Consider the following 16,505-nt stretch of genomic DNA (forward strand, 5'->3'; position numbering starts at 1 on the left):
TATTTCATTTATCAGAATTTCGAATTACACCATAGCAATTAATACTGTTATGAAATTGTCTGAAATACACTACTGGCCACTAAAATTGCTACACCACGAAGATAACGTACTACGGACGCGAATTTTAACCGACAAGAATAAGGTGCTAGATATGCAAATGATTAGCTTTTCAGAGCATTCACACAAGTTTGGCGCCGGTAACGACACCTACAACGTGCTGACATTAGGAAAGTTTCCAACCGATAACTCATACACAAACAGCAGCTGACTGGCGTTGCCTGGTGAAACGTTGTTGTGATGCCTCCTTTAAGGAGGAGAAATGCGTACCATCACGTTTCCGACTTTGATAAAGATCGGATTGTAGCCTACCGCGATTGCGGTTTATCGTATCGCGACATTGCTGCTCGTGTTGGTCGAGATCCAATGACTGTTAGCAGAATATGGAATTGGTGGGTTCAGGAGGGTAATACGGTAGGCCGTGCTGGATCGCAACGGCCTCGTATCACTGGCAGTCGAGATGACAGGCATCTTATCCTCTTGGCTGTAACGGATCCTGCAGCCACGTCTCGATTAATGACTCAACAGATGGGGACGTTTGCAAGACAACAACCGTCTGCACGAACAGTTCGAAGACGTTTGCAGCAGCATGGACTATCAGCTCGGAGACCGTGGTTGCGGTTACCCTTGACGCTGCATCAGAGACAGGAGCGCCTGGGATGGTGTACTCAACGACGAACCTGGGTGCACCAATGGCAAATGTCATTTTTTCGGATAAATCCAGGTTCTGTTTACAGCATCGTGATGGTCACATCCGTGTTTGGCGACATCGCGGTGAACGCACATTGGAAGCGTGTATTCGTCATCGCCATACTGGCATATCACCTGGCGTGATGGTATGGGGTGCCACTGGTTACACGTCTCTGTCACCTCTCGTTCGCATTGACGGCACTTTGAACAGTGGATGTGTTACGACCCGTGGCTCTACCCTTCATTCGATCCCTACGAAACCCTACATTTCATCAGCATAATGCACGACCGCATGTTGCAGGTCCTGTACGGGCCTCTCTGGATACAGAAATTATTCGACTGCTACCCTTGCCAGCACATTCTCCAGATCTCTCACCAATTGAAATCATCTGGTCAATGGTGGCCGAGCAACTGGTTCGTCACAATACGACAGTCACTACTCTTGATGAACTGTGGTATCGTGTTGAAGCTGCATGGGCAGCTGTACCTGTACACGCCATCCGAGCTCTGTTTGACTCAACGCCCAGGCGTATCAATTCCGTTATTACGACCAGAGGTAGTTGTTCTGGGTACTGATTTCTGAGGATCTATGCACCTAAATTGCGTGAAAATGTAATCACATGTCAGTTCTAGTATAATATATTTGCCCAATGAATACCCGTTTATCATCTGCCTTTCTTCTTGGTGCAGCAATTTTAATGGCCAATAGTGCATGTATCTTTCATCGGAAACACCAAGAAGAGAGATTCTCAGACCATTTAAGGACCTGATAAGTGACCTCATAAAGTTAATAGATTACAGTTAAAACTGATTTGCAAGAGTTCAGTTAATCAGTATATTACCACAGATTAAGAGTCACTGTTCCTTATTTTTACAGGACGAATAAAGCCCCAGTACCCTAGGCTGCGATTAGGCGTGGCGGGCAGGCGTAAGTTTTCTCTGTCGCTGAGGTGTGTCTTTTGCATTTGCCACTGCATTGTATCTCATACAGTAAAAAAAGAGAAAACAGGTAATTGCCTGAAATGCTAATGTTGCACCCTTCCTGAAGCCAATTTTTTTGGAGGTGAGGTATTTGAGAGCGAACACAGCTGGAGCAGAACAAGGAAAGATGCAACAGTATCAGTTCAATTTTGATAAAATTTTCCTATTACTGGTCTAGCAAATCTCTCCGGTTACCTGATATCGTAGCTGTCATGGAAAAGATTCGTTGCTGGGGAGGAGATACGTTTGATGACGGTGGACAGTGATAATAATGGAGTATAATGAGATAGAATGATTTGCATTATACAGTAACATTGTACTGACGTAATGACAAGAAACTTAGACTGCAAGTTCGATTTCTTATAGTGCAAATCTGCACATAATGGCACTCGGATAGCATGCAAGTCGACACGTCAACAAACCAATTGTTTCCCACTATCATCATCATCATCATTTAAGACTGATTATGCCTTTCGGCGTTCAGTCTGGAGCATAGTCCCCCTTATAAAATTCCTCCATGTTCCCCTATTCAGTGCTAACATTGGTGCCTCTTCTGATGTTAAACCTATTACTTCAAAATCATTCTTAACCGAGTCCAGGTACCTTCTCCTTGGTCTGCCCCGACTCCTCCTACCCTCTACTGCTGAACCCATGAGTCTCTTGGGTAACCTTGCTTCTCCCGTGCGTGTAACATGACCCCACCATCTAAGCCTGTTTGCCATGACTGCTACATCTATAGAGTTCATTCCCAGTTTTTCTTTGATTTCCTCATTGTGGACACCCTCCTGCCATTGTTCCCATCTACTAGTACCTGCAATCATCCTAGTTACTTTCATATCCGTAACCTCAGCCTTGTTGATAAGGTAACCTGAATCCACCCAGCTTTCGCTCCCATACAACAAAGTTGGTCGAAAGATTGAACGGTGCACAGATAACTTAGTCTTGGTACTGACTTCCTTCTTGCAGAAGAGAGTAGATCGTAGCTGAGCGCTCACTGCATTAGCTTTGCTACACCTCGCTTCCAGTTCTTTCACTATGTTGCCATCCTGTAAGAATATGCATCCTAAGTACTTGAAACCGTCCACCTGTTCTAACTTCGTTCCTCCTATTTGGCACTCAATCCGTTTATATTTCTTTCCCACTGACATTACTTTCGTTATGGAGATGCTAATCTTCATACCATAGTCCTTTCATTTCTGATCTAGCTCTGAAATATTACTTTGCAAACTTTCAATCGAATCTGCCATCACAACTAAGTCATCCGCATATGCAAGACTACTTATTTTGTGTTCACATATCTTAATCTCACCCAGCCAGTCTATTGTTTTCATCATATGATCCATAAATAATATGAACAACAGCGGAGACAGGTTGCAGCCTTGTCTTACCCCTTAAACTACTCTGAACCATGAACTCAATTTACCGTCAACTCTAACTGCTGTCTGACTATCCATGCAAAGACCTTTAATTGCTTGCAAAAGTTTGCCTCCTTTTCCATAATCTCGTAGAACAAACAATAACTTCCTCCTAGGAGCCCGATCATATGCCTTTTCTAGATCTATAAAGCATACATACGGTTTCCTGTTCCAGTCATAATATTTCCTCATTATATGCCGTAAGCTAGAGATCTGGTCCTGACAACCTCTAAGAGGCCTAAACCCACACTGATTTTCATCCAGTAGGTCCTCAACTAATACTCGCACTTCCCTTTCAAAAATACCTGAGAAGATTTTACCCACAACCCTGATTAAAGAGATACCTCTGTAGTTGTTACAATCTTTTCTGTTTCCATGTTTAAAGATTGGTGTGTTTACTGCTTTTGTCCAGTGTGATGGAACCTGTCCCGACTCCCAGGCCATATCAATTACCCTGTGTAGCCATTTAAGACCTGACATTCCACTGTATTTGATGAGTTCCGACTTCATTTCATCCACCCCACCTGCTTTATTGCACTGCAATCTATTGACCATTTTCTCCACTTCCTCAAATGTGATCCTATTTCCATTATCATTCCTATCCCATTCTACCTCGAAATCTGAAACATTACTGATCGTATTTTCACCTACATTGAGCAACTCTTCAAAATATTCCCTCCATCTGCCCACGGCATCCACAGGATTCACCAACGTAATTAAAATTGGAGCGTAGAAAACACTGTGTGGATGTATCATTAGTGACCGGAGTTCTATTAACTACAACAAAATAAACACTAAAATATATTAATTCAACGCTAATTATTTCGAATAGCAAAAGTACAGGAAAAGACGCTTAAATTCAGCCGGACGGAAAGTCAGGAGAGGGTACGTGCCTCAATTATTTTTTAAACTGCTTCAGGTATGTTAAAAGGTGACAAAAACACTTAATACATTTAGGTTTTGGACTAAACGTATCAAATTCATTTATTACACCAAGCAGCCACACATAGATACTGTAACGTCAACGAGACCTTATAGTGTCTTCATCCTTCCAACGATCGCACATCTGTGGAGCTTAAATACTGAATCATGCCACTAATTTCATAAAACTCAGGCGCACTGTGAGACCGCCACACTCGTAAACTCAGTTCAGGGGCTGCCACCCGTCTTGCTTGTCTTACCCTGACTTCTCGCTGCGCCCTGCCGTCAACCCCTGAGGACCGTGCTTACACCATCTGTCCACTCCGTTTCCCTAACACTAACACAAGTCTGATCTGTCTTGCCTGACAAAGTACTAGTGACAACAACAAACACACAACTACATTTCTCAATGTAAACAACTTCACTATACCAATTACATTCTATAAATATTACAAATTAATGACAGTCATTTTATAGCCCATAAGAAAAAATGAAATAATTATTTTATACGTAGAAGAATATAGTGTTGTGTGTATTTGTGTTACAAGTTATTTAAGTTTTTCAGCTTCTCCACATAAAAAACTCATAAACTAAGTAGGTTAACCATTATTTCTATCTGTTTTTAAGTTTTTAATATGATAGCTATTCTTTGATGATGTTATGGGATGTGTTAATATTTGTAAAGGAAAATGACATATCTGAAGAATTGTGGTAATAGAAACAGTTGTTAGGCAACAGTACCTGTGTCTTCAGATCTGTTTCGGGACATGTTTTGATGAAACAGATCTGTAGATGGTCATTCTAAACCGAAACCAGTAGTCTGATACAAAAAGATTGTGGCCATAGACTTAAAGTAAAGCAGATTTACTTTTTTAGCTGTTGCGGAGTCTTGTGTTGCTGTTTCTGCCAGTACTCCGTTTTGCGAGTGAGATGCACAATACGTGATTGTTTCGTTTCCTTTGCGCAATGGAGGCTGTGCCAGCTTCTTTATTTTACCAGGGCCATATGTTAGTTCAGAAATTTTCGTGTGTTTCAGATTACATTCTTATACAGGTCGACATTACAGTTTGGCTTGTTTTTATATTGTTACGTTTCGCAACGACTAAGTCTACTGAGCGTGAAATTATTGGCTTGTTTAATTATTTGCTTATCGGTTTTCACACACACACATGATTCTTTTCAGTTTCATGTAAGTGACTTTGCTTTGAGCTGGGTAGTACATTTAGGTTGTCAGTCCACATTCCCAGGTTTGTATATACGATAATACACACGCAAGTAAAGGCTCTTACTCTCTCACTTACTCTCTCTCTCTCTCTCTCTCTCTCTCTCTCTCTCTCTCCCTCTCTCTCTAGCTTAGTGGCCGCTGATTCGCTCGCAAGGACTGTGCGGCCAGTAGAGATATTTTTGTTTTATTTAATCTAATTTTTATGCTGTTCACAAACTGCACCATATTCTAAGCTTTTCACGCTAATTAAGGTTATATCAGCATGGTTTCCGAATGTACTGCTGGCCAGAAAGGAAATCAGATAGCTGGAGGCCGAAGTTTTCGTTAATCATATCTTATATCTGTTGCGTTCTTATGGATATATTTTCAGAGTAACTTTCATCCGCTAACAATTATTTCTTTATACTAAACTGAGAAGCGAAATACCTATTTTCACGCATTTCGCTTTAAATTATTTTTAATCTAACGAAATATATTGTTTTTAAATTTTTATCCCCTATTGCACTCCCTTAGGGGTTGAATTTCCAAAAACAGACACACGTATTTTCTTTTTTATTTCTAACCGAAAAATCAAATACCACTTGTCATAGTTATAGCCTTAAAAATCCTTTAGTAGTTCTTTAGTAATTACTTGTTTTAAAAAAAACTTTCACCTGGTATTTTACCCCCTCAGTGATTGAATTTCCAAAAATGCTAGGGAGCCAAACACCAGTTTTCTTACTTCTAGCTTCAAACTTCCCTTAAGAGCGACATACTTTCTAAAAGCCTTTCATCCCCTATTTCACTCTCGTAAGAGTGGAATTTCGGACAAACCCATCTTAAACGATGCCTACGTTATAAGATAAACACTCACTCCCAACTTCAAGTTTGTATCCTTACCGGTCTGAGCTCTGCGGTTATGAGTCAGTGAATCAGTCTGATCCTATTTCACCCTTTCAGGGGTTAAATTTCCAGAAACAGTGAAAGACGTATTTTTTCATCTCCAGCCGAGAAGCCAAAACACAATTTTTTAAAGATTTAGTTGTAAAAACGCTTTCGCAATATTTTCATTAAACATTTCACCCCTTAGAGGATGGATTTCCAAAAACGGAGACATATGTGTGTTCTATTTCTGACAGAAAAGCCAGATAGAAATTATCACAGATTTAGCTTCAAAAATGGTACCACAATGAAATACATCCATACAATCTTTCGTCCCCCCATTTCATCTCCATTGTAGATGAATTTCCTAAAAGAGTGAAACAAGTATTTTTCTTATTTCGAGAAGTCAAATACCAATGTTCACAGGTGTAGCTTTAAAAATACTTTAATAGCTCTTTAATAATGATCTAGTTTCAAAAACCGCTTTCACCCACTTTTTCACAGCCATAGGTTTAATTTCCAAAAATGCTGGAACACGTATTTCTTTATTTCTGACCGAGAAACCAAATACCAATGTTCGTGTGTCTTGTTTCAAAATCCCCTTAAGAGAGACATAAAGAAAGGCTTTATTCTCTGTTTCGGCCCGCTAGGGTTTCAATTCCGAAAAAGCCCTTCTGAAACGACGCCTCCCGTATAAGATCCACACCTCCTGCAAATGTCAAGTTTCTGCCCATAGTGGTCAGGGCTGGGCGATGAGAGGTCAGTGAGTCAGTCAGTCAAGACATGATCAAATATCTCACGAAATAAGAATCAAACGAAAAAACTACAAACAACGAAATTCGTCTAGCTTGAAGGGGGAAACCAGATGGCGCTATGGTTGGCCCACTAGATGGCGTTGCCATAGGTGAAACGGATATCAACTGTGTTTTTAAAAAATAGGAACCCCCATTTTTATTACATATTCGTGTAGTACGTAAAGAAATATGAATGTTTTAGTTGGATCACTTTTTTCGCTTTGTGATAGATGGCGCTGTAATAGTCACAAACGTATAAGTACGTGGAATAACGTAAGATTCCGCCAGTGCGGACGGTATTTGATTCGTGATACATCACCCGTGTTAAAATGGACCGTTTACCAATTGCGGAAAAGGTCGATATCGTCTTGATGTATGGCTATTGTGATCAAAATGCCCAACGGGCGCGTGCTATGTATGCTGCTCGGTATCCTGGACGACATCATCCAAGTTTCCGGACTGTTCACTGGATAGTTACGTTATTTAAGGAAACAGGCTGTGTTCAGCCACATGTGAAACGTCAACTACGACCTTCAACAAATAATGATGCCCAAGTAGGTGTTTTAGCAGCTGTCGCGGCTAATCCGCACATCAGTAGCAGAAAAATTGCGCGAGAATCGGGAATCTCAAAAACGTCGGTGTTGAGAATGCTACATCAACATCGATTGTACCCGTACCACATTGCTATGCACCAGGAATTGCATAGCGACGACTTTGAACGTCGGTACAGTTCTGCCACTGGGCGTAAGAGAAATTACGGAACGATTACAGATTTTTTTCACGCGTTCTATTTAGCGACGAAGCGTCGTTCACCAACAGCGGTGGCGTACACCGGCATAATATTCACTATTGGGCAACGGAAAATGGATGATGGCTGCGACAAGTGGAACATCAGCGACCTTGGCGGGTTAATGTATGGTGCGGCATTATGGGAGGAAGGATAATTGGCCCCCATTTTATCGATGGCAATCTAAATGGTGCAATGTATGCTGATTTCCTACGTAATTTTCTACCTATGTAACGACAAGATGTTTTACTGCATGACAGAATTGCGATGTACTTCCAACATGATGGATGTCCGGCACATAGCTCGCGTGCTGTTGAAGCGATACTGAATAGCATATTTCATGACAGGTGGATTTTTCGCCGACGCACCCGCGCACTATCACCGGATCTGACGTCCCAGGGTTTCTTTCCGTGGGGAAATTTGAAGGATATTTGCTATCGTGATCCACCAACAACGCCTGAGAACACGCGTCAGCGCATTGTCAATGCATGTGCGAACATTAGGGAAGGCGAACTACTCGCTGTTGAGAGGAATGTCGTTACACGTATTGCCAAATGCATTGAGGTTGACGGACATCATTTTGAGCATTTATTGCATTAATGTGGTATTTACAGGTAATCACGCTGTAACACCATGCGTTTTCAAGAATGATAGGTTCACAAAGGTACATGTATCACATTGCAATAACCGAAATAAAATGTTCAAACGTACATACGTTCTGTATTTTAATTTAAAAAACCTGCCTGTTACCAACTGTTCGTCTAAAATTGTGAGCCATATGTTTGTGACTATTATAGCGCCATCTATCAAAAAGCGAAAAAAGTGCTCCAACTAAAACATACATATTTCTTTACGTACTACACGAATATGTAATAAAAATGGGGGTTTCTATTTAAAAAACGCAGCTGATATGTTTGACCTATGGCAGCGCCATCTAGCAGGCCAACCATAGCGCCATATGGTTTCTCCTTTCAAGCTAGACAATTTTCGTTCTCTGTAGCTTTTTCGTTTGACGCTTATTTCGTGAGATATGTGGCCCGGCCACTATCAATGGCCCACCCTGTATGCAACCAGATCCTCCAAGTTTCGTGCAACAGGTCAAAAAATTCTTGCTACTTCTTCCCTAAACGATGGAGCTATATACTGTCTTCTAGATGCGCAAGGAGAGGATCCTCCAGAAGAAAAACGTTCGTCAGTAGCGAAGAATAGCTAGACAATTTTCGTTCTCTGTAGCTTTTTCGTTTGACGCTTATTTCGTGAGACATGTGGCCCGGCCACTATCAATGGCCCACCCTGTATACAACCAGATCCTCCAAGTTTCGTGCAACAGGTCAAAAAATTCTTGCTACTTCTTCCCTAAACGATGGAGCTATATACTGTCTTCCAGATGCGCAAGGAGAGGATTCTCCAGAAGAAAAACGTTCGTCAGTAGCGAAGAATAGCTATAAGTAATTGTAATGACGTTAAAGGGAATTATCTCGCACGCAAGGCGTAAGGGTAAGAACAGTTGGCACTCAGTACGCCGACTGCTCCGTCAAAGGTATGTGATCACTTGCTTTGCGATTTACTGTTGTGCGGTCGCTACCCTGCAGCGTAAAAACCGTCAGCCGTCGTCTACTGGTGGCAAGTTACTGGCCCCAGCAACCTGCTCCCAGATCTCTTGAAACTTTTGGAAAATGGCATACTGTCTTACAGAACAAATTGATCGATTTAACATAATCTATTTTTATATTTTTTCGTCACATTCAAATGAACGTTACGGGTGGTCACCTTCAGGCCGCCAATAGATATAAAGAGGACACGAAGTATCATTGTAAAATCTGTAAGTAATTATCTCTGTAATCGTGAAAGAAGAATGAGAGCATAAGTCTCAAGGGACATGGCGCGAGCGGTAACCGTTGCGTTATCCACAACGCTACATCCAACAATAGACAGACGGAATGAAGTTTAATCTTTCTCCATGATCGTGGAACGATTATCTGCTTCCGTATATTCGCGAATTTAGACGAAAAGTTCGATTCGTACCTACTGTTATTTCCAGCATTCTTAAAAAGGCAACGGAAACGGCTTGCAGCATCCGTCTTTAGGTATGATTTTATTCTGAAGTTATTCTTAGCTTGAAGATGATCAATGGCTGGCCGAAATCGGTAACTGCATCTGCAACTGCATATACCGGGTGACAACTATTGAACTATATGGAAAAAAAATCGTAACATCTGAACGGTTAGCGATAGGATGTTCAAACTAGGCGCGGGGCGTGATGGAAATTAGTATGGTTTAGTATAGCGACGAAGCCAGCTTTCATTAGAATGGGTTTGTCTGTAAGCAAAATTGGCGCACTTGAGGGCCTGAGAAGCAGCATTTCGCGATCGAGAAAACTAGCCGTGGGGCGTGATGGAAATCAGTATGGTTTGGTATAGCGACGAAGCCCGCTTTCATTAGGATGGGTTTGTCAGTGAGCAAAATTGGCGCACTTGAGGGCCTGAGAAGCAGCATTTCGCGATCGAGAAGTCTCTTTACCCTCAACGGGTGACTGTGTGGTGTGCAATGTCCAATGGCACGGTGACTGCCGAACGGTACGTGAGGATTTTGGAAGATGATTTCATCCACATTATCCAAAATACTCTGATTCCGACTAGATGTGGTTCATGCAAGACGGAGCTTGACACCATGGAAGCAGGAGAGCGTCTGATGTCCTGGAGAACCACTTTTGGGACTGCATCCTGGCTCCGAGGTACCCAGAGGATACTGGCATGGGCCTCGGTTGGCCGCCATATTCTCCGGATCTGAACAAATGCGACTCCTTCTTATGGGCTATATTAAAGACAACGGTAGAGCAACAACCCCAAAACCACTGCTGAGGTGAAAATAGTCATTCAGGAGGTCATCGACAGCATCGATGCTCCGACACTTCAGAGTGCGTCATGCAGAATTTCGCTATTCGTCTGCGTCACATCACCGCCAATGATGGCAGGCATATCGAACATGTCATAACCTAAATCTGAATATATGTAGTGACGTTTTTTCATATAGTTCAGTAACTGTCACCATGCACATCTCTAGGCCGCAAGTCACTTTAGCGTGTGTGGCGGAAGATACTTCATGCACCACTGACACATCCCTCTCCCCTGTTCCAGTCATGAATGGGTCACGCGAATGACCGGTAATTGTTAAGCCCCCGTATGAACTCTTATCTCTTAAGGAGGGTAGGACATCAAACGGGCCGACTTGGAGCAGGAGAGGCACCACAGGACATTTTATTTTCTACTATCTGTACTTTAACAAATAAATTCATAAAACTTTGTCAGCATGACCAGGAAGGATTCAGGATTCACACTCATAGCAGTGGAAGTGCAAAAACATGACAAAATATTTTTTTTTAGATATGAGATTTCATCATTTTTTCACTTACTGTTGGCTGCATTTGTTGCTATAGGTACATTTTTCTTCACAAGTAAGAGAGATTCTTTGATGAATTTTGCACAGCATACAAACCATACTTACACGTGTATGAAACTCTAGAATTTTCCAAACCTATTAAAAACTGTGGTAAAAATTGAGATAATTAACTACAAAAAAACAGCTCACTCATTTTTTCCTAAATTAAATAGATTCTAGAGTTTCAGACACCTGTAAGTGTGGTTTCTATGCTGTGTAAAATTCATGGAACAGTCTCTCTTACTTATGAAGAAAAGTGTACCTATAGCAATAAATGCAGCCAATAGAAGTGAAAAAAGATGAAATTACACATGTAAAAAAATTATTTTGTTATGTTTTTGTACTTCCGTTGCTACGATTGTGAATCCTGAATCCTTCCTGGTCATGCTGACAAAGTTTTATGAATTTACTTGTAAAAGTATAGACAGTGGAAATTAAAATGTCCTGTGGTGCCTCTCCTGCTCCAAGTTGGCCCGTTTGACGTCCTACCCCCTTAAGTTTATCTTCATGGTCTTCTCACTAGATGTACGTAGGAGAAAGCAATACACTGGTTGACCACTCTAGGAACGTACGCTGTGGGTTAATCACATCGTGATGCAGAACGCCTCATCTGCCTGATTTCTGGGATTTATAATATCCCCTATGAGTTCCGGAACGACTATATAGGTCATTCAGTCCGCACTGTTTCCAACTACTACGCGGAACATCAACAGAACCTCACAAATAAATGCGAAATACCGTTTGATAAAACAAAAATTTTATCTCAGACTTCTACACTTTTGTCCCTTTATTGTTACTGCATCATCCTCGCTGGTCTTTTTTTCTTCTTGAGTAAGTTGCTGGTACGTCTCTGCAACCGCCGATGACGTGTGAGTGTATCCCGGTCCTGAATCTGTAGAAACGAGTGGTATAAGCCGCGGGACTCACATAGGTTCAGTAGAGCTAGTGGACGGAGGGTAGGGCGGTTAGGATGGATGGGTCTTATAGGGATGTGGGTGGATATGGCGTCTAACAAGGCCTACTGAAGGAAGGAACCGGTATCAGGTATATCAATGGGATATTAAAAGGTATGTGGCTAGCTGACGAAATGTCTGTCGATGGATTCCCCATAGGCATTCCACTTTGTGATATACAGTACTAGCAGTACGCCTGAAGGATCGGCAACCCGTCGAATAGAGAGATATCGCACACATACATACCTTCAAGGCGTCGCCTCGCATCCCACCGGCGACAGTCATATCGAAACCGGTAGACGGTTGGGCAAGCGCTGCTATTGATACTCCTCCCTGGAGATCTACTTCCCCCTGCCGAGTCCTGTGCGCCGAAATAGATCCAAAAGTGTACCCCCACACAACGAGTCTACAGCGGCAAAGTTTCACTCATCGGCATTGCAGAACGTTGGGCCATGAAAAATACAATCACTATCAACGCAGATAAGCGACCGGTGGTATTTGCTTTGTAAATAAAAGTCTATGATGGGATGGAAATCTCTTCTGAACAGGACGTTGCAAGGCATCCTAGATATGTTCAATAATGTTCATGTCTGGGGGTTTGTTGGCCAACGGAAATGTTTAAAATCTGAAGAGTGTTCCAGGAGACACTCTGTAGCAATTCTGGACGTGTGTGGTGTCGCATTGTGCTGCTGGAAGGCACAATGGACATGAATGGATGCAAGTGATCAGACAGGATGCTTGCGTCGTACCAGGGGTCCCACATCACTCCAGCTGCATATTCCCCACACCATCACAGAGCCTCCACCAGCTTGAGCAGTCCAGTGCTGATGTGCAGGGTTCATGGATTCATAAAGTTGTCCCCATACCTGTTCACGTCGATCAGCTCGATACAATTTGAAACGAGACTCATCCGACCAGGCAACATGTATCCAATCATCAACAGTCCAATGTCGGTGTTGCCGGGCCTAGGCGAGGAGTAAAGGTTTGTGTCGTGCAGTTTCCCGCTCGGTGGGTCTTGGAGTCTTTGCTTTTAATATATATCTGTGTGTGTGTGCTCAGAATAATGCTTTGCGCTCTCAAGTAGTTTCTCATTAAGTTGTCGGTGGACGTTAGACGGGGGGTTGTAATATCCCATTTATGGAGATTTACAATTTCCTGTCTGATGTCTACTGACAACTTATGAAAAATTTTGCTTCAGAGTGCTAAGCACTATTCTGAACATATCTCGGCCTTCGGCTCCGAATGCCCATAGCGATGATGTTTCGTTGAATGGTTCGTACGCTGATACGTGTTGATGGACCAGCATACATATCGCCAGCAATTTGCTGAAGGGATGTACTTCTGTCACGTTAAACGATTCTCTTCGGTCCCGTTCTTGCAGGTTGATTTTCCGGCCGCAGCGACGTCGGAGATTCGATATTTTACCGGATTCATGATATTCATGGTACACTCGTGAAATGGTCATACGGAAAAATCCCCACTTCACCGCTACCTCGGATAAGCTGTGTCCAATCGCTCGTGCGGCAACTATAACACCACGCTCAATTCACTTATATGTTGATAACCTGCTATTGTAGCAGCAGTAAGCGATCTAACAACTGCGCCGCACACTTGTCTTTATAGGCTTTGCCGACCGCAGCGACGTATCTGCCAGTCTGCACATACCTGTATTTGAACATGCATGCCTATACCAGTTTCTCTGGCGCTTCAGTATATATGTAATATTGGTAGTTTATAAATCACTTCTCGCTTTAGATTTAGATAAGTGATTACTTACAGTTCTTTGCGATTTTAATTGGCATCTGCGATTCCTCTCATCTGGTCACCCATGCTAGAGGTCCAACTACAGGTCTGTTTACGAAACATAAGCATTTTTTGTATTTCGAACATTTTTCACCCCACTTTACCCTTTGTTTGCCCTTGTCGTTGTGATGCACAATCAGTCTTCTGCCGCTAATTTAGACATTTGATCGAAAAGTGTGACTTCTAAACGTAACTACATCGAGTTCACAGTGTATCTTATCCTGTTTGGTTTGTTTGCTCGTGTATTGCCAACTTAACGAAGTATACGCTGAAAACTAACGTCATATAACAGCTATCAGAGAACATACAGAAAACCAAAGCAGAAAAGAAAACCATGTTGAATGACCAAATACATGCATCCAACAACTCACTGTTTTGCACTAATAGATAAAATAATAGAGTAACTCTACAACAGATGACTATTATCATAAAAATAATATAGCCCAAGCCCTCTTTCCAATCACTTGTCCATGAAACGTTCTACAAAACATTTAAATCAAAACTCAAAGCAACTGAACACAAGTTTCAGCCATTCACATGCAACATTCTACACGTAAACAAAAAAAAAAAAAAATCCATGCATATATACTCTGTCTCTCTCTCTCTCACTCTCTCTCTCTCTCTCTCTCTCTCTCTCACACACACACACACACACACACACACACACACACACACACACACAGGCGCGCGCGCACACACACACGCACGCACACACACATACATATAAAACACACACACAGATACAAACACAAAAGAAATGAACAGCCGTTAGTTTTCAGAATATGCTGCATTAGGTTGGCAACATGAACGAAACAAACCAAACAGGATGAGAGACACCGTAAATTCAATGTAGTTACGTCTTGAAGTCACAGTTTTCAATCATATGTCTATATCACCGACAGAAGACTAATGGTGTATCACAACAACAAGGGCAAACAAAATGAAAAATGGGAAGAAAAATGTTCCGAACACAAAATCATGCTTATGTTTTGTAAACAGAGCTGTGGTGAGACCTTCAGCATGTGACCAGATGAGAGAAAACGCAGATGCCAACTAAAAACGCGAAGAACTGTAAGTAATCACATATTTACATTAAAAACGAGAAGTGTACAGTATTATAAACTACGAATAATTCATATAAAAAGTATATCATAACTCTATCATTATAGATCTTAGTTATGATGCCTTTGAGTGAAAACAGGCGAAAAGCATCTGGGAGAATGAAGGACAACGCAGCAGGAGATAACGTTTCTTATTTACAAAACAAATATTTCATGCTTGCTGCGGTGGATGGCCACGCAAACAAACGAGAGCGGTGATGTTGATCCGTCACCACCCCGATTTCATAGATAGAAAATTTTGTAGTCCGGGTCTGCGGCTAGAGTTGCTGCCTCTGGATCAGAAGGCCACAAGTTCGGTTCCCGGCCTGGCCGAAGATTCTCTCTGCCCGGGGACTGGGTGTTTGTGTTGTCCTCATCCATTTCAGCATCGTCATTCGTGACCGCGGCTAGATTGTAGTGCGTAAAAATTGGACTGTGTACAAATTGGAACATTGCAAAGGACGCTGCTGACCACGCAGTTGAGCGCCCCACAAACCAAACATTATTATCGTCAGGATATCCTGGATAAGAGGATCAAGATTTTATAATCCCCCTCCCCTGCCAACTATGTGCTCTGCTGGCCACTGGCCAACTCGCAGATGGAAGTCAATGCGAAACTTCGCCTTTACAGTCCAACAGTCCTCCCAGCTATATTCTATGGTAGTTACACTCGGAGGACACCCAGCCTCTCTAGTTTGTAAACCATCTTGACTTTGAAACAACCGATATCTTCGACTTGTGCTTGGGACACCCAGATGGGAAAGATTCCGCGACCTGCACTAAGAGCTTAATCAACAACGATCCAGGATACTGGCATCCAACACAAAAGCAAGTTCCAGACAGAATAGAAGTCTTACGAATCACGTCACGTCTCCCAGTATACACTGTGTGATCGTCCACCTCCGGTAGATGAGTGGTCAGAGTGATAGAATGTCAATGCTAAGAGCCCGAGTTTGATTCCCTGCTGGGTGAGAGATTTTCTCCGCTCAGGGATTGGGTGTTGCGTTGTCCTCACCATCATCATTTCACCCCCATCGACGCGCAAGTCGCCGAAGTAGCGTGAAATTGGAAGACTTGCACCTGGCGGACGGTCTGCCCGACGGGAGGCCCTATTCACACGACATTTACATTTATTTACTCTGTGTTCAAAAGTATCTGGACACCTCCAAAAACATACGGTTTTCATATTAGGGGTATTGTGCTGCCATCTACTGCCACATACCCCACGTCAGCGACCTCAGTAGTCATTAGCCGTCGTGAGAGAGCAGAATGGGGCGCTTCGTGAAACTTACGGACTTCGAACGTGGTCAGGTTATTGGGTGTCACTTATGTCATACGTAAGTATGTGAGATTTTTTTCTGTTGACTGACAGAGACCGACGACAGTTGAAGAGGGTCTTGATGTGTAAAAGGCAGACATCTATCCAGACCATCACGCAGGAATTCCAAACTGCATCAGTATTCACTGAAAGTACTACGAC

Source organism: Schistocerca gregaria, chromosome 3 (genome assembly GCF_023897955.1).
Source record: "Schistocerca gregaria isolate iqSchGreg1 chromosome 3, iqSchGreg1.2, whole genome shotgun sequence".
Taxonomy (NCBI): domain Eukaryota; kingdom Metazoa; phylum Arthropoda; class Insecta; order Orthoptera; family Acrididae; genus Schistocerca; species Schistocerca gregaria.